Here is a 16,342-nt window from a genome sequence, read left to right on the forward strand (position 1 = left end):
AACTGGGGGACTGCAACCATGTGAGCCAAGCACAATTCCCCCCCCCCCAAAAAAAAAATAGAGAGGAGAATCCTTTTATAGAGGGGAAAAGGAAGTTGGGAGCACAATAGTAAACAGAGTCCATTGGAGAAATTGAGAGTTCAAAGTTTAGTGGTTTTTCTTCAGCTAATTGGAGAAGGCAATGGCAACCCACTCTAGGGTTCTTGCCTGGAGAATCCCAGGGATGGGGGAGCCTGGTGGGCTGCCATCTATGGGGTTGCACAGAGTCAGACACGACTGAAGCGACTTAGCAGCAGCAGCAGCTTCAGCTAATTTGTGAGAGTCTTATTTTGCTGAGTTCTTGTCAGGCAAAGAGTCTCTCATCTTCCTGTTGGGTTCTGCAGTGGTTGTATGGTGTGACAGCTCCTCCCCCTTCTCTCCTGGATTTATTTAATTCAGGTCCCTGCTGAAGCAACCTATAGAAGCAACCAACCAAAGTCATTATATTCTTTTAGTTTCTAAAAATGGTATTGCCTCTTAAGATTGGTAAATTAGGAATATCCAGTACATATAGTTGAAGTAACTCTATTAATTATCAGCACTCAGATAATTAATCAGAAATTATTTTTCCTACTGGAAATAGATTCATTAGCCTCCTTAAATCTGATCATATTAGAGAGGTAATTCCAGGAACTCCAGAACCAATTCAGAAAATTCATCCTTAAAATTCGTTTCCTCTGTGCTCGCTTCGGCAGCACATATACTAAAATTGGAACGATACAGAGAAGATTAGCATGGCCCCTGCACAAGGATGACACGCAAATTCGTGAAGCGTTCCATATTTTTTCTACTCTAGATTTTTAATTTTAGCTTTTTTGTATATGTTATCAATTTTGTACCTACAGTTTTTTTTATAATTTCTGTGACTTTTTTTCCCCCCTCCATTTCTTTCTCTTCTTCTTTTATATAACATTGTATATCTGAAATTCCAAACTCTACTCTAGATTTTATATTTATGCTTTTTGGTATTTGATATCAATTTTGTACCTGTATTTTCTTTATAATTTTTGCGACATTGTTTGTTTTTGTTTGTTTGTTTTCTATCTTTATTTTTCTACTTCCTTTTATTTTAACATTGTATTTTTGAAATTCCAAACTCTACTCTAGATTTTTAATTTTTGCTTTCTGGTATTAGTTATCAATTTTGTACCTGTATTTTCTTTATAATTTTCACGACCTTGTTTGTTTTTCTTTGTTCGTTTTTTCTCTCTTTCTTTTCCTTCTTCTTTGCTTTAACATCGTATTTTTGAAATTCCAAACTCTACTCTACATTTTTAATTTTTGCTTCTATGTATTTGTTACCAATTTTGTACCTTTAAGAACCCAATCTTCAGGACCCATTTTTCACTAGGGAGCGAGATTACTGGCTTGACTGCTCTCTCTCCCTTTGGACTCTCCTTTTTCTCCACCAGGTCGCCTGTGTCTCCTCCCTAACCCCTCTCTACTCTACCCAACTCTGTGAATTTCTGTGTGTTCCAGACAGTGGAGAACACTTAGGGAACTGATTACTGGCTGGATCTGTCTGCCTCCTTTTCATTCCCCCCTTTTATCCTTCTGGCCACCTCTGTCTCCTTCCTCCTTCTTCTCTTCTCTGTATAACTCCGTGAACATCTCTGAGTGGTCCAGTTGTGGAGAGCACATAAGGAAGTGACTACTGGCTAGCCTACTCTCTCCACTATTGATTCCACCTCATCTCATTTGGGTCACCTCTAACTCCCTCCTCCCTCTTCTCTTCTCCATGTAATGCTGTGAACCTCTCTGAGTGACCCTCACAGTAGAGAAACTTTTCATCTTTAATGTAGATGTTTTATCAGTGGTGCTGTATAGAAGGAGAAGTTTTGAAACTACTGTAAAAATAAGACCGATAACTGGAAGCAGGAGGCTTAAGTCCAAACCCTGACTACAGGGAACTCCTGACTCCAAGGAACGTTAATTGACAGGAGCTCATCAAACGCCTCCATACCAACACTGAAACCAAGCACCACACAAGGGCCAACGAGTTCCAGGGCAAGACATACCAAACAAATTCTCCAGCAACAAAGGAACACAGCCCTGAGCTTCAAGATACAGGCTGCCCAAAGTCACCCCAAAACCATAGACATCTCATAACTCATTACTGGACATTTCATTGCACTCCAGAGAGAAGAAATACAGCTCCACCCACCAGAACACTGACACAAGCTTCCCTAACCAGTAAACCTTGACAAGCCACCTGTACAAACCACACACAGCGAGGAAATGCCACAATAAAGAGAACTCCACAAATTGCCAGAATACAGAAAGGACACCCTAAACTCAGTAATATAAACAGGATGAAGAGACAGAGGAATACCCAGCAGATAAAGGAACAGGATAAATGCCCACCAAACCAAACAAAAGAGGAAGAGATAGGGAATCTACCTGATAAAGAATTCCGAATAATGATAGTGAAATTGATCCAAAATCTTGAAATTAAAAAGGAATCACAGATAAATAGCCTGGAGACAAGGATTGAGAAGATGCAAGAAAGGTTTAACAAGGACCTAGAAGAAATAAAAAACAGTCAATATATAATGAATAATGCAATAAATGAAATTAAAAACACCCTGGAGGCAACAAATAGTAGAATAACAGAGGCAGAAGATAGGATTAGTGAATTAGAAGATAGAAGGGTAGAAATAAATGAATCAGAGAGGATAAAAGAAAAACGAATTAAAAGAAATGAGGACAATCTCAGAGGCCTCAAGGACAATATTAAACGCTACAATATTCAAATCATAGGGGTTCCAGAAGAAGAAGACAAAAAGAAAGACCATGAGAAAATACTTGAGGAGATAATAGTTGAAAACTTCCCTAAAATGGGGAAGGAAATAATCACCCAAGTCCAAGAAACCCAGAGAGTCCCAAACAGGATGAACCCAAGGCAAAACACCCCAAGACACATATTAATCAAATTAACAAAGATCAAACACAAAGAACAAATATTAAAAGCAGCAAGGGAAAAACAACAAATAACACACAAGGGAATTCCCATAAGGATAACAGCTCATCTTTCAATAGAAACTCTTCAAGCCAGGAGGAAATGGCAAGACATACTTAAAATGATGAAAGAAAATAACCTACAGCCCAGATTATTGTACCCAGCAAGGATTTCATTCAAGTATGAAGGAGAAATCAAAAGCTTTTCAGACAAGCAAAAGCTGAGAGAGTTCTGCACCACCAAACCAGCTCTCCAACAAATACTAAAGGATATTCTCTAGACAGGAAACACAAAAACGGTGTATAAACTCGAACCCAAAACAATAAAGTAAATGGCAACGGGATCATACTTATCAGTAATTACCTTAAACGTAAATGGGTTGAATGCCCCAACCAAAAGACAAAGACTGGCTGAATGGATACAAAAACAAGACCCCTACATATATTGTCTACAAGAAACCCACCTCAAAACAGGGGACACATACAGACTGAAAGTGAAGGGCTGGAAAAAGATTTTCCATGCAAATAGGGACCAAAAGAAAGCAGGAGTAGCAATACTCATATCAGATAAAATAGACTTTAAAACAAAGGCTGTGAAGAGAGACAAAGAAGGTCACTACATAATGATCAAAGGATCAATCCAAGAAGAAGATATAACAATTATAAATATATATGCACCCAACACGGGAGCACCGCAGTATGTAAGACAAATGCTAACAAGTATGAAAGGAGAAATTAACAATAACACAATAATAGTGGGAGACTTTAATACCCCACTCACACCTATGGATAGATCAACTAAACAGAAAATTAACAAGGAAACACAAACTTTAAATGATACAATAGACCAGTTAGACCTAATTGATATCTATAGGACATTTCATCCCAAAACAATGAATTTCACCTTTTTCTCAAGCGCACATGGAACCTTCTCCAGGATAGATCACATCCTGGGCCATAAAGCTAGCCTTGGTAAATTCAAAAAAATAGAAATCATTCCAAGCATCTTTTCTGACCATAATGCAGTAAGATTAGATCTCAATTACAGGAGAAAAACTATTAAAAATTCCAACATATGGAGGCTGAACAACACGCTGCTGAATAACCAACAAATCACAGAAGAAATAAAAAAAGAAATCAAAATTTGCATAGAAACTAATGAAAATGAAAACACAACAACCCAAAACCTGTGGGACACGGTAAAAGCAGTCCTAAGGGGAAAGTTCATAGCAATACAGGCACACCTCAAGAAACAAGAAAAAAGTCAAATAAATAACCTAACTCTACACCTAAAGCAACTAGAAAAGGAAGAAATGAAGAACCCCAGGGTTAGTAGAAGGAAAGAAATCTTAAAAATTAGAGCAGAAATAAATGCAAAAGAAACAAAAGAGACCATAGCAAAAATCAACAAAACCAAAAGCTGGTTCTTTGAAAGGATAAATAAAATTGACAAACCATTTAGCCAGACTCATCAAAAACAAAGGGAGAAAAATCAAATCAACAAAATTAGAAACGAAAATGGAGAGATCACAACAGACAACAAAGAAATACAAAGGATCATAAGAGACTACTATCAACAATTATATGCCAATAAAATGGACAACGTGGAAGAAATGGACAAATTCTTAGAAAAGTACAACTTTCCAAAACTCGACCAGGAAGAAATAGAAAAATCTTAACAGACCCATCACAAGCACGGAAATTGAAACTGTAATAAAAAATCTTCCAGCAAACAAAAGCCCCGGTCCAGACGGCTTCACGGCTGAATTCTACCAAAAATTTAGAGAAGAGCTAACACCTATCCTGCTCAAACTCTTCCAGAAAATTGCAGAGGAAGGTAAACTTCCAAACTCATTCTATGAGGCCACCATCACCCTAATACCAAAACCTGACAAAGATACCACAAAAAAAGAAAACTACAGGCCAATATCACTGATGAACATAGATGCAAAAATCCTTAACAAAATTCTAGCAATCAGAATCCAACAACACATTAAAAAGATCATACACCATGACCAAATGCGCTTTATCCCAGGGATGCAAGGATTCTTCAATATCCGCAAATCAATGTTATACACCACATTAACAAATTGAAAAATAAAAACCATATGATTATCTCAATAGATGCAGAGAAAGCCTTTGACAAAATTCAACACCCATTTATGATAAAAACTCTCCAGAAAGCAGGAATAGAAGGAACATACCTCAACATAATAAAAGCTATATATGACAAAACCACAGCAAACATTATCCTCAATGGTGAAAAATTGAAAGCATTTCCTCTAAAGTCAGGAACAAGACAAGGGTGCCCACTTTCACCATTACTATTCAACATAGTTTTGGAAGTTTTGGCCACAGCAATCAGAGCAGAAAAAGAAATAAAAGGAATCCAAATTGGAAAAGAAGAAGTAAAACTCTCACTATTTGCAGATGACATGATCCTCTACATAGAAAACCCTAAAGACTCCACCAGAAAATTACTAGAACTAATCAATGATTATAGTAAAGTTGCAGGATATAAAATCAACACACAGAAATCCCTTGCATTCCTATACACTAATAATGAGAAAACAGAAAGAGAAATTAAGGAAACAATTCCATTCACCATTGCAATGGAAAGAATAAAATACTTAGGAATATATCTACCCAAAGAAACTAAAGACCTATATATAGAAAACTACAAAACACTGGTGAAAGAAATCAAAGAGGACACTAATAGATGGAGAAATATACCATGTTCATGGATTGGAAGAATCAATATAGTGAAAATGAGTATACTACCCAAAGCAATCTATAGATTCAATGCAATCCCTATCAAGCTACCAACAGTATTCTTCACAGAGCTAGAACAAGTAATTTCACAATTTGTATGGAAATACAAAAAACCTCGAATAGCCAAAGCGATCTTGAGAAAGAAGAATGGAACTGGAGGAATCAACCTACCTGACTTCAGGCTCTACTACAAAGCCACAGTTATCAAGACAGTATGGTACTGGCACAAAGACAGAAATACAGATCAATGGAACAAAGTAGAAAGCCCAGAGATAAATCCATGCACATACGGACACCTTATCTTTGACAAAGGAGGCAAGAATATACAATGGATTAAAGACAATCTCTTTAACAAGTGGTGCTGGGAAATCTGGTCAACCACTTATAAAAGAATGAAACTAGAACACTTTCTAACACCATACACAAAAATAAACTCAAAATGGATTAAAGATCTCAACATAAGACCAGAAACTATAAAACTCCTAAAAGAGAACATAGGCAAAACACTCTCTGACATACATCACAGCAGGATCCTCTATGACCCACCTCCCAGAATATTGGAAATAAAAGCAAAAATAAACAAATGGGACCTAATTAACCTTAAAAGCTTCTGCACATCAAAGGAAACTATTAGCAAGGTGAAAAGACAGCCTTCAGAATGGGAGAAAATAATAGCAAATGAAGCAACCGACAAACAACTAATCTCAAAAATATACAAGCAACTCCTACAGCTCAACTCCAGAAAAATAAATGACCCAATCAAAAAATGGGCCAAAGAACTAAATAGACATTTCTCCAAAGAAGACATACAGAGGGCTAACAAACACAAGAAAGGATGCTCAACATCACTCATCATCAGAGAAATGCAAATCAAAACCACTATGAGGTACCATTTCACACCAGTCAGAATGGCTGCGATCCAAAAGTCTACAAATAATAAATGCTGGAGAGGGTGTGGAGAAAAGGGAACCCTCTTACACTGTTGGTGGGAATGCAAACTAGTACAGCCACTATGGAGAACAGTGTGGAGATTCCTTAAAAAACTGGAAATTGGACTGCCTTATGATCCAGCAATCCCACTGCTGGGCATACACACTGAGGAAACCAGAAGGGAAAGAGACACATGTACCCGCAATGTTCATTGCAGCACTGTTTATAATAGCCAGGACATGGAAGCAACCTAGATGCCCATCAGCAGATGAATGGATAAGAAAGTTGTGGTACATATACACAATAGAGTATTACTCAGCCATTAAAAAGAAAACATTTGAATCAGTTCTAATGAGGTGGATGAAACTGGAGCCTATTATACAGAGTGAAGTAAGCCAGAACGAAAAACACCAATACGGTATACTAACGCATATATATGGAATTTAGAAAGATGGTAACAATAACCCTGTGTACGAGACAGCAAAAGAGACACTGATGTATAGAACAGTCTTATGGACTCTATGGGAGAGGGAGAGGGTGGGAAGATTTGGAAGAATGGCATTGAAACATGTAAAATATCATGTATGAAACGAGATGCCAGTCCAGGTTCGATGCACGATACTGGATGCTTGGGGCTAGTGCACTGGGACGACCCAGAGGGATGGTATGGGGAGGGAGGAGGGAGGAGGGTTCAGGATGGGGAACACATGTATACCTGTGGTGGATTCATTTTGATATTTGGCAAAACTAATACAATTATGTAAAGTTTAAAAAAAAAATAAAATTAAAAAAAAATTTGTTTCCTCTACCACCACTCTCATTAACAAAGTCCACGTTTATCCTAGAGGACAGTTTTCTTGTACCTAAAGTTCCCTCATGCTTCTTTTTTAAATTCAATTATACCTCTGCCCCCAGACCCTAGCAATCACTAATCTGTTTTCCATTACTACTGTTTTGCTTTTTCGAGAATGTCATAAGTAGAACTCTGCAGGCTGTCATCTTTGAGTTTGACATCTTTCATTTAACATAATGCTTTGAGGGTATCCATCTTTTCTGTTTCTAAAAATAGTTTGTTCCTATTCAATACTGTGTTTCTTTCAAATGAAAGTCATTTGGCAATGAAGACTCAGAAATGTAATTTGCAGCCTCCTAACTTTGCCTAGCATTAATAATTTGTGCATACAACCAAGAGAAGTTAGTGAGAGACAACAGAAACATAAATTTTTCAATAGACATTAAATAATTTGGTTAAATATGTGGACAAATAGATCTTATATCAAGTATTTCAATATACAATTTCACTTTTATTAAATGTAAAGATTTAGGGTGAGCACATGCATATTTTCAGAATTTTGATATAGAAGAAGGATTATGTTACTTTCATATGCTCAAAGTGAGAATGGAATTGATTGTTGTGGTATGAACAGTGGGTGTACATAAGTAGAATTTTTATTGGAGATAGTTTGACTGAAAATAATAAGCTGTTTTCTACCATTTCTAACAGTAAAGTTTGTTGAGCAGAATACCATGTACCAGTCCCAATAGAGGACTCAACAAACATTGGTATCAGAGCTATTAAGGAAAATACTTGCAGTTAATCATTGGATGAAATGATGCTTTGGTTACAAAGAAAAGAGACAGAGCAAGATCAGCTTCAACAGTGAGCATCATTTCCTCGTGCCCAGAGAGTCTTTTGTGGTAGCCATTGCAAGGCAATTTCCACCCCTCTCACATTGCAATGAAAGGAACCTTGCTAAAGACAGATATAGCAGTGGGCTGGCCAGGTGGCACATTATGTATAAGCTTTAAGCAATAAGAAAAGAGCACTCATTTAACCTAAAATGGGGAAAGACATCACTACACAAGATGATAGGCATAGCACAGTCTGTGTGGTTCTTTAGCTCTTGGTATCAAAATGTTCCAGGTCCCAGGCCATGGACCTTGGACCCTCTTATGCAGCTGAGGGGGGACAAAGACCTGCTCAGGAATGTGTCTGTCTTTCCCAACAGTCGCAGAAGTTCCAGGGTAATTGGTGCTATTAAGAGTCCATGATAAGTGGCTGTGAGGCAGAGCTATTTTAGAAGAGATTCTAGGATTAATTGATTTACATTAATAGATGGTAAAATTCCTTTTACTTCTGACACGCTGAAACGTATGAAGATATTGAGAACCATGAAGTTTTCATTTCGGAAGTAACTGGGATTCAGAAGTAGGTGATTTTGTAATGACTGTAAGTTCTGGCACATGTATCCATGCATATATGCCCAAATAATAGAATAGCCTGTGTATGCACATGGGTATGTGTGTATGCATGCACATGTATAGTTTTTTCACTAAAGGAGAAACTTGTTCCCAATATGGGGATCTTAATAATATATTCTTCTATTTTTCATGATAAACTATTAACACTTATTTTTCATTTAAACCCTTTGATGACTTCAAGAATTTGCAGTGTGTTTTATCCGAAATGCCCACATCTTTTACTAATTGGTGAGCTCATATCTATCATTCAAGAATCAAGTCAAATGTCTACTATTTCTTGAAGCCTTCCAAAGACTGTCTTCCTAATCTCGAGGTGAAGATATTCAATATTTTTATCTTGTTCCCTGTTTCATTATATTTATTTGATAAAATTTATATTTCATAATTTTCACAATAAACTATGGGACTGAAAGAGACAAAGATAGCTTCCTCTACATTTGGTATAGTGACACCTAGCATGGTGCCCAGAATTTAAAAATCCACAAAAGTTTTTGAGTGACTGAGCTGATAATGCAACAATGACTAAAGTGATAATCTAATACATATTGCTTACCTAGCATAATTTATTCCATATTTCTGCTTAAAAATTCATGCTTTGGGTCACAGTATTTCCATTTTGTACTTTCTTTCAACATCTAAATTGGTATTAAGTATCATATTTTGAGATACAAGTTTTCAAGATTTTTATTCCTGTTCTCTCTGCCTGTGGCATTTATACTACATTGCCAGCTATCACATTTCTAACCTAAGTCCTGAGATTGCACAATGCATGGTTTCCATCTAAAATGAGAAATTGTCTGTTGTTACTCTGTTTGCACCATTTTCCTATAATAGGGTTACTATTAATTTTCATAATGATCATTTGAACATAAATGGAGATTTTATTACTGAGCATATTTTTAAATATTTTTTTCTTTGTTGATTTCTGAGGGTGAGCATCTGGTGTATTGTTCTTCAGCTCTGGCTATCATGTTATTTAAAGGGCTCTGTGGCATAAGGGTGGGAGGGCGATTCAGAATTTCTTTCAATGCATTTCCCACAAATATCATCACCATATGCAGACTGTGTATTAGATAAGGCAAGTTAGTCATGTAGTGAATTATAACGAGCAAGCTGATAGACATTCTGACACTCAGAGAAAGTAAAGAATAAAATAGTCAGCTGAAAAAAGCTAACTGATATTTTGCACTTATTTTTAAAACAATGTAGAAAAAATCAGCATATATTTAAAACATATTGCTTAAGACAAATATCAATACTATAATTCTACTTATTAAAGTATTAGATTTTATACATTTAAAACCATTTTAACACTTCATATATAGTATTATATAATTAGAATTGGAGATATTTTATCTTGAGACACATTTATTTTTGTCTTTCTAGGAACCTACATCCCCAAAATGGAAGTAGAAATACTTTTTTAATACGTAATCTCACAAAATCTATTGTATAGCTGAAAATGCACAGAATTAATCTATTTATTGCTGTAATAAAATAAATTTTCATACTAAACAGATGTTAATAAACAAATAGGTTCAAGGAATAGCATTAGACATTGAAGATCCAAAGATGAATGTGCCATACTAAATTGAACAAAGATTCAATAAAGTTAATGTAACACCTTTAGATTTGTTATGAGAAAGGTAAGTACTAGGGGAAAATAAAAAAGAGAAATTCATTGCTTCAGGACAAACAAATTAAGTTATAGTTTAAAGAGCAGATCACATTTGGGCTTGAGCAGCTGGGAACAAAGCAAAACAAAAAATAAAAGCAGGGTTTCCCACCAGTGTTGTGTAGATGCATGGATTAACAAATTGCCCAAAGTGAGTGAAGCATTTGATAAAGGGAGTGGTGGGAAGACTGCTTGAGAGATAGTGAACAGATTATAGTTATCATAATGAGGAGTCCAAAGAGCTTCCAGGGGCTTATTCTGAACTGGGTAATAAAGATCTGAGTTGCTTTAAAAGAATCATTTTGGTAACCATGTATAGGATAACTTTGATTAGGAGAAGGAAGGAGTGGTGATGTTAAAGGCAAGTACTCTTTAAGAACATAATCTTGCAGACCAAACTGAAGAATTGAGCCTAAGGGTGCAATACTAGTGCAATGGAAAGGCAGCCACAGAATTAATAATCTTTTTGGTCCTTAGAATGGATAATCAGTTCTTCACATGGCAGTTAGGATTTCTGGTTGTTTAGTTTTTTTGTTTAGTTTTTTCAACTTCAGTAGTATAATAATAATGCCTGGCTTGAAACAAAATGAACCTCTGTACTCTCTGGCCTCTGCTTCTCTTACCTTATTTCAATCACACTTGTGAGGTCAGGGATATTAGCATGGGCTTGATTGAATCATATCTTTCCCTCTCCAGGATCTCTAACATACTGGCCTCTCTGGAAAAACTCCAAACACCACCTTCTCTCCTCAGAACCCCTTTCTCAAAACTTCATGTGTTTTCTTGCATGTTGCTTTTTTCAAAGATTTCTTCCCTCCTCATCCAATGAAAATTTCTTATGTTAAGATAATTTATTTTGGTTTTTTCTTAGGATTTACTCTAATTTACAACTATTTATTTAAGTCTATGTTTGCTTTAATAATATCTAGTTCCCTTACTGCACTTTCTTGCACTTTTGTTTACAGTCCATAATTGCATTATGTAACCAAAACTTAGTTCCACAGTTGATAAAATTTAAATAAGCATTAAATAAATGTCCCATGGATATTAAATGAGTAAAGGATATACCGAAGTTACCATGAGGAATGGGTTGTGGAGACAAGAATGTGAGTTTGATTCTGAATATCTGGACTATGAGGTGTTTGCATCCTCATCTTCATCATTGATCTAATCAACCCCACCATGATCTGAGCATTTCCTGTAAGTGAACCAAGGGCTCTACATACAAGTTTCTATTTAATCTCACAGTATTGAATAAATAAGATATAGAAGTTATGTACGTGGAAGGCAATGGCACCCCACTCCAGTACTCTTGCCTGGAAAATCCCATGGACGGAGGAGCCTGGTGGGCTGCCGTCCATGGGGTCGCTAAGAGTTGGACATGACTGAAGCAACTTAGCAGAGGTAGCAGCAGAGGTTATGTAATGATCCTAAGATTAAAAAACTAGAATCTGAGAGATTGTAATTTAAATTCAGGGTTTTCTAACTCAAAATCCCACTGTTCTTACTGCTGTGATATAATGTTAATATTTTAAGATAATCTAAACCTAAAAAATATATTGTTCCTTGAAATTATGCAAACTAGAGAAAAGATAGAAAAATTATTAGCAATTCAGAGCAAAATATAAATGTATAGGCAACATTTATACCAATTATACAATAACTTTTATTATAGAAGTATTGTGTGAATTAATGTGAATGGTTAAAATCAAAATTCAAATAATTGGATAAATAGGATGTATGTTCAAGGTCTTTCCAGGAAAGGGGTGTTCCTGAGTGTGTCTTTTTGCCAGAGATTTTTACTCTACTCTGTGCCTTTTCTTGTGTGGGCTTTTTCCTCTCTGTCCCTTTCACAGGCTTTTTCCTTTTATTTGTTTGCCCTCTACACAGTTCTTCTATTCACCACCTTCTCTGACTGCCATCTGGGACCCTGTTTCACTATTCTAATTACCTAACAGATTTAAGTTCTCCATTACAACTTAAAGTATGCAGATTATTTTATTTACTTCAAGCATACAGGAGTTAGCACATAAACTAGTCAATGGAGTTCCACAGAGTATACATGATTCTCTTAATTCACTTCATATACTTTCTGTTCACTCTCTAATGAGTGACTAACTTCCAGAACCCTATGTTCACTGCCCTATTTTTCCAAATTGAAGACATTTGTTATGCTCCAAAATTAATAATAAAAAAGGATGTAGAATTTATGTCATCAGAAAAAATGGCATCATTCAAACTGCAGCTTCAGTTCAGTTCAGTTCAGTCGCTCAGTCGTGTCCGACTCTTTGCGACCCCATGAATCTCAGCATGCCAGGCCTCCCTGTCCATCACCAACTCCCGGAGTTCACTCAGACTCATGTCCATCGAGTCAGTGATGCCATCCAGCCATCTCATCCTCTGTCGTCCCCTTCTCCTCTCTCCCCCAATCCCTCCCAGCATCAGAGTCTTTTCTAATGAGTCAACTCTTCGCATGAGGTGGCCAAAGTACTGGAGTTTCAGCTTTAGCATCATTCCTTCCAAAGAAATCCCAGGGCTGTTCTCCTTTAGAATGGACTGGTTGGATCTCCTTGCAGTTCAAGGAGATCCAACACCACAACACCACAGTTCAAAAGCATCGATTCTTCTGCGCTCAGCTTTCTTCACAGTCCATCTCTCACATCCATACATGACTACTGGAGAAACCATAGCCTTGACTAGACGGACCTTTGTTGGCAAAGTAATGTCTCTGCTTTTCAATATGCTATCTAGGTTGGTCATAACTTTTCTTCCAAGGAGTAAGCGTCTTTTAATTTCATGGCTGCAGTCACCATCTACAGTGATTTTGGAGCCCAAAAAATAAAGTCTGACAATGTTTCCACTGTTTCCCCATCCATTTCCCATGAAGTGATGGGACCAGATGCCATGATCTTCGTTTTCTTAATGTTGAGTTTTCACACTAAAAGTAAGAAAAATATCATCCTCTTCCACACCTCAAATTTTTAACATCAGTGATTTTTCAGTTTATGTTGTCTAAGTACCACCAAAGTCTTGCTTGCCCCAATATTCTTCACAATCCCAATTAAATTATTTAAACATGACCTAAGTCATTAGATAGCACAGTATTATAAATATGAAAGAAAGAAAAAATATGCTTTTTTTTCCTTCCTCTCAAATCATAGGCATAAACAGAGCTTTCAGGCCATATTCTGTATTGATTCAACATTATACTTTTGGAGATAGCAACAGCAAAAGCATAGATATGCAAATATACTGCAAAAGTTCATAAATTTTCACACAGTAGATATAAAATTGTTGAATGACAGAGTCATAGGCTGCTACAGCCAGCAGGGATGTTTGATAACGTGTAATGTAATAGATGAAGTAACACAAAATCAATGACTTCCATGTAGCCAGGATTTTTTTTCAGGCTATACTCAGCCTCAATTTATTATATTGCCAAAAGGTGAAGTTGTTGATGAACTCATTTGACAGTGTCATTTAAACAGAGAAGGGGACTGGTATACAGAAATTAGCATGTAGACTGAGAATGTTGAGGCAAAAGCAATTGCAGTGGGCCTTTTCTACAGTGTACCTGAAGGACGGATGACCACCTCATGTCCTAAGACTGATTGCCTAGATTTGCTTATTAGCTCTTAAAACTGCAGTAACCAGAGGTAGAGAAAGGCTAAAAGAAAAAACTCTCTGCAAATGCACTGAATGAAATTTGTGGACCAATGAAGGTTACAGAAATGACATACAAAGAGACTTTTTAAAAACTTACAAGACATTTAACACTTGTTGATAATGCATCTCACTGCATAGTGGAGACTTGTTCCGTTAGACTTTTTATTTATTGTGTTTTTATGAATTTTTCAGTTTTATAAAAATAGGTATGAATTATTTTTCAAAATTTAAAGTTTTTGTTTAGCAGATTTTTATTATCTTATTTGTATCTTTTGATTTTATTTGTAAAGGAAAAGCAGAAAATTATCAAGAACAGAGGGTATAGAGAAAGGGAAACATTCTAAAGGAATAGAAAAGAAGCAGCTCATGAAATTATACTTGATAAAATTTTGTCCAGGTACTTGGGGATGAAAATCTGGGCATTAATATCAGAAGTACACTAAATATCAGTCTTAATTTTCTAAGTGAAATTTGTAAAGTTGACTCGTTTGTATATAATTTAGCCTTGAATGTGATTTAATTACACATCAAATAAATATTCTCTACATTAAAAAAATAGCTATTCAAGTGGAAGCCTCCTTTATGTATTGTTTGATTAATGCCCACAATTTAGGGGGATGGTATTAAGTATTTGTTTAGGAGTCTTGTGTTATATGAGTGTGTAGAAGCTGTAGGTCCTAGAGGAGGGCATGGCAACCCACTGCCTGATTGCCTGGAGAACCACATGGACCGAGGAGCCTGACAGGCTACACAGCCCATAGGGTTGCACAGAGTCAGACCGGAATGGAACGACTTAGTATGCATGCATACCCAGATATATGAACAAGAATATGTTCCATAAAACAATTACAGTTTGGGGTATGGTTTCAACAGAGGTGAATTTGCTTCAGCAATATTTAGTAAGCCTTATTTTCTGCCTGGGGATGTTGTTCTGTTACACAAGCGTGGCGGCCAAGGTATCAGCCATTGTAAACAATCCAGCCACTTAATCCAGTCAAATACAAACACTGTGTAATAAAAATATCTCTTCTTTAGAACTCTTCCAAACTTTCTGTGAATGGGTCCTTTCATGTAGCAAATATTTTATGTACCATCACCAGATGCAGTATTAGTGGGAACTAAATATAAGCAAATCAACTAAGTGCCAAAATGTTCTCTATTATATCATGCTAATAATTATATGGTCTATAAAACTGATTTACTTTTTACAACATTCTGTGTATCCTATGAAAATTCTTTGGTTAATGCGAAAAGTAGAATAAATCACTATCTAAAAAACTTAGCATTTGCCTATTTCTATGTTTATGAGGATGAACTAGTTCTCTAAATCTTTCAAAATTCTGGGAGGATGTATTAGACATCTTAATAGTTAAATTCTCTATGTAATATCTGGATATGAAAAATAATCTAAGAGCACTCCTGACCAGCTCTATCACAATGAGGAAAAATTAGCATCAAAGAGCCAATACGGTCCCTTTTATACTATATCATCTGGATGCCTGAACTATAGAGAACTCTGGGGAGTAATTAAATTTCCATACCTTATGTGGAGTGGCCATTAAAGAAGATAGTGCTATTTGTGGATCAGTTAGAAAGACATGGGCTTATGCCTCTTTCCTTTGTAATTCTATGGGTTTGCAAGGAGTTGTGATTTGAAATTCATCAATATAAAGTTTTTTTATTGTATCAAATGTGTAGTGGATATTATACACAGTATCAATAACAGTAGAAAGAATGGAGTTTAGTATAAATCAAACAGAGACTGCATTCTGGAACTCGTATTATTAGACTTTGTAGTTTCCTATTTCATTTTTAGCTGCTTATATTAAAAGTTTGAGACTAAATTATGTGAATTCTCAGATGATACAAATACACTAAGAAAATCTTTGAAACACTTTCCAAACAACATTAACTCTTTCAAGCTAGTTAGTTTTTATTGAAGTGTTAAAAGGAAATCTGTGGCTTGAAATAAATGAAATCTATCTAATAACTTAAAAGAAACTTAGAATGTTAAAAAATACTTGAAGATGAGATGTGAAA

General features: G+C 36.0%; 1 non-coding gene across 1 annotated transcript; it reads left to right on the forward strand.

Annotated features, from left to right (window-relative positions):
* Window positions 1-718: 718 nt before the first annotated feature.
* Window positions 719-825, forward strand: LOC113875185. The gene has a single exon (XR_003506187.1). It is a non-coding gene; the product is annotated as a U6 spliceosomal RNA (small nuclear RNA).
* The last annotated feature ends 15,517 nt before the right edge of the window (window positions 826-16,342 follow it).

Source organism: Bos indicus x Bos taurus, chromosome 17, assembly GCF_003369695.1.
Source record: "Bos indicus x Bos taurus breed Angus x Brahman F1 hybrid chromosome 17, Bos_hybrid_MaternalHap_v2.0, whole genome shotgun sequence".
NCBI classification, from domain to species: domain Eukaryota; kingdom Metazoa; phylum Chordata; class Mammalia; order Artiodactyla; family Bovidae; genus Bos; species Bos indicus x Bos taurus.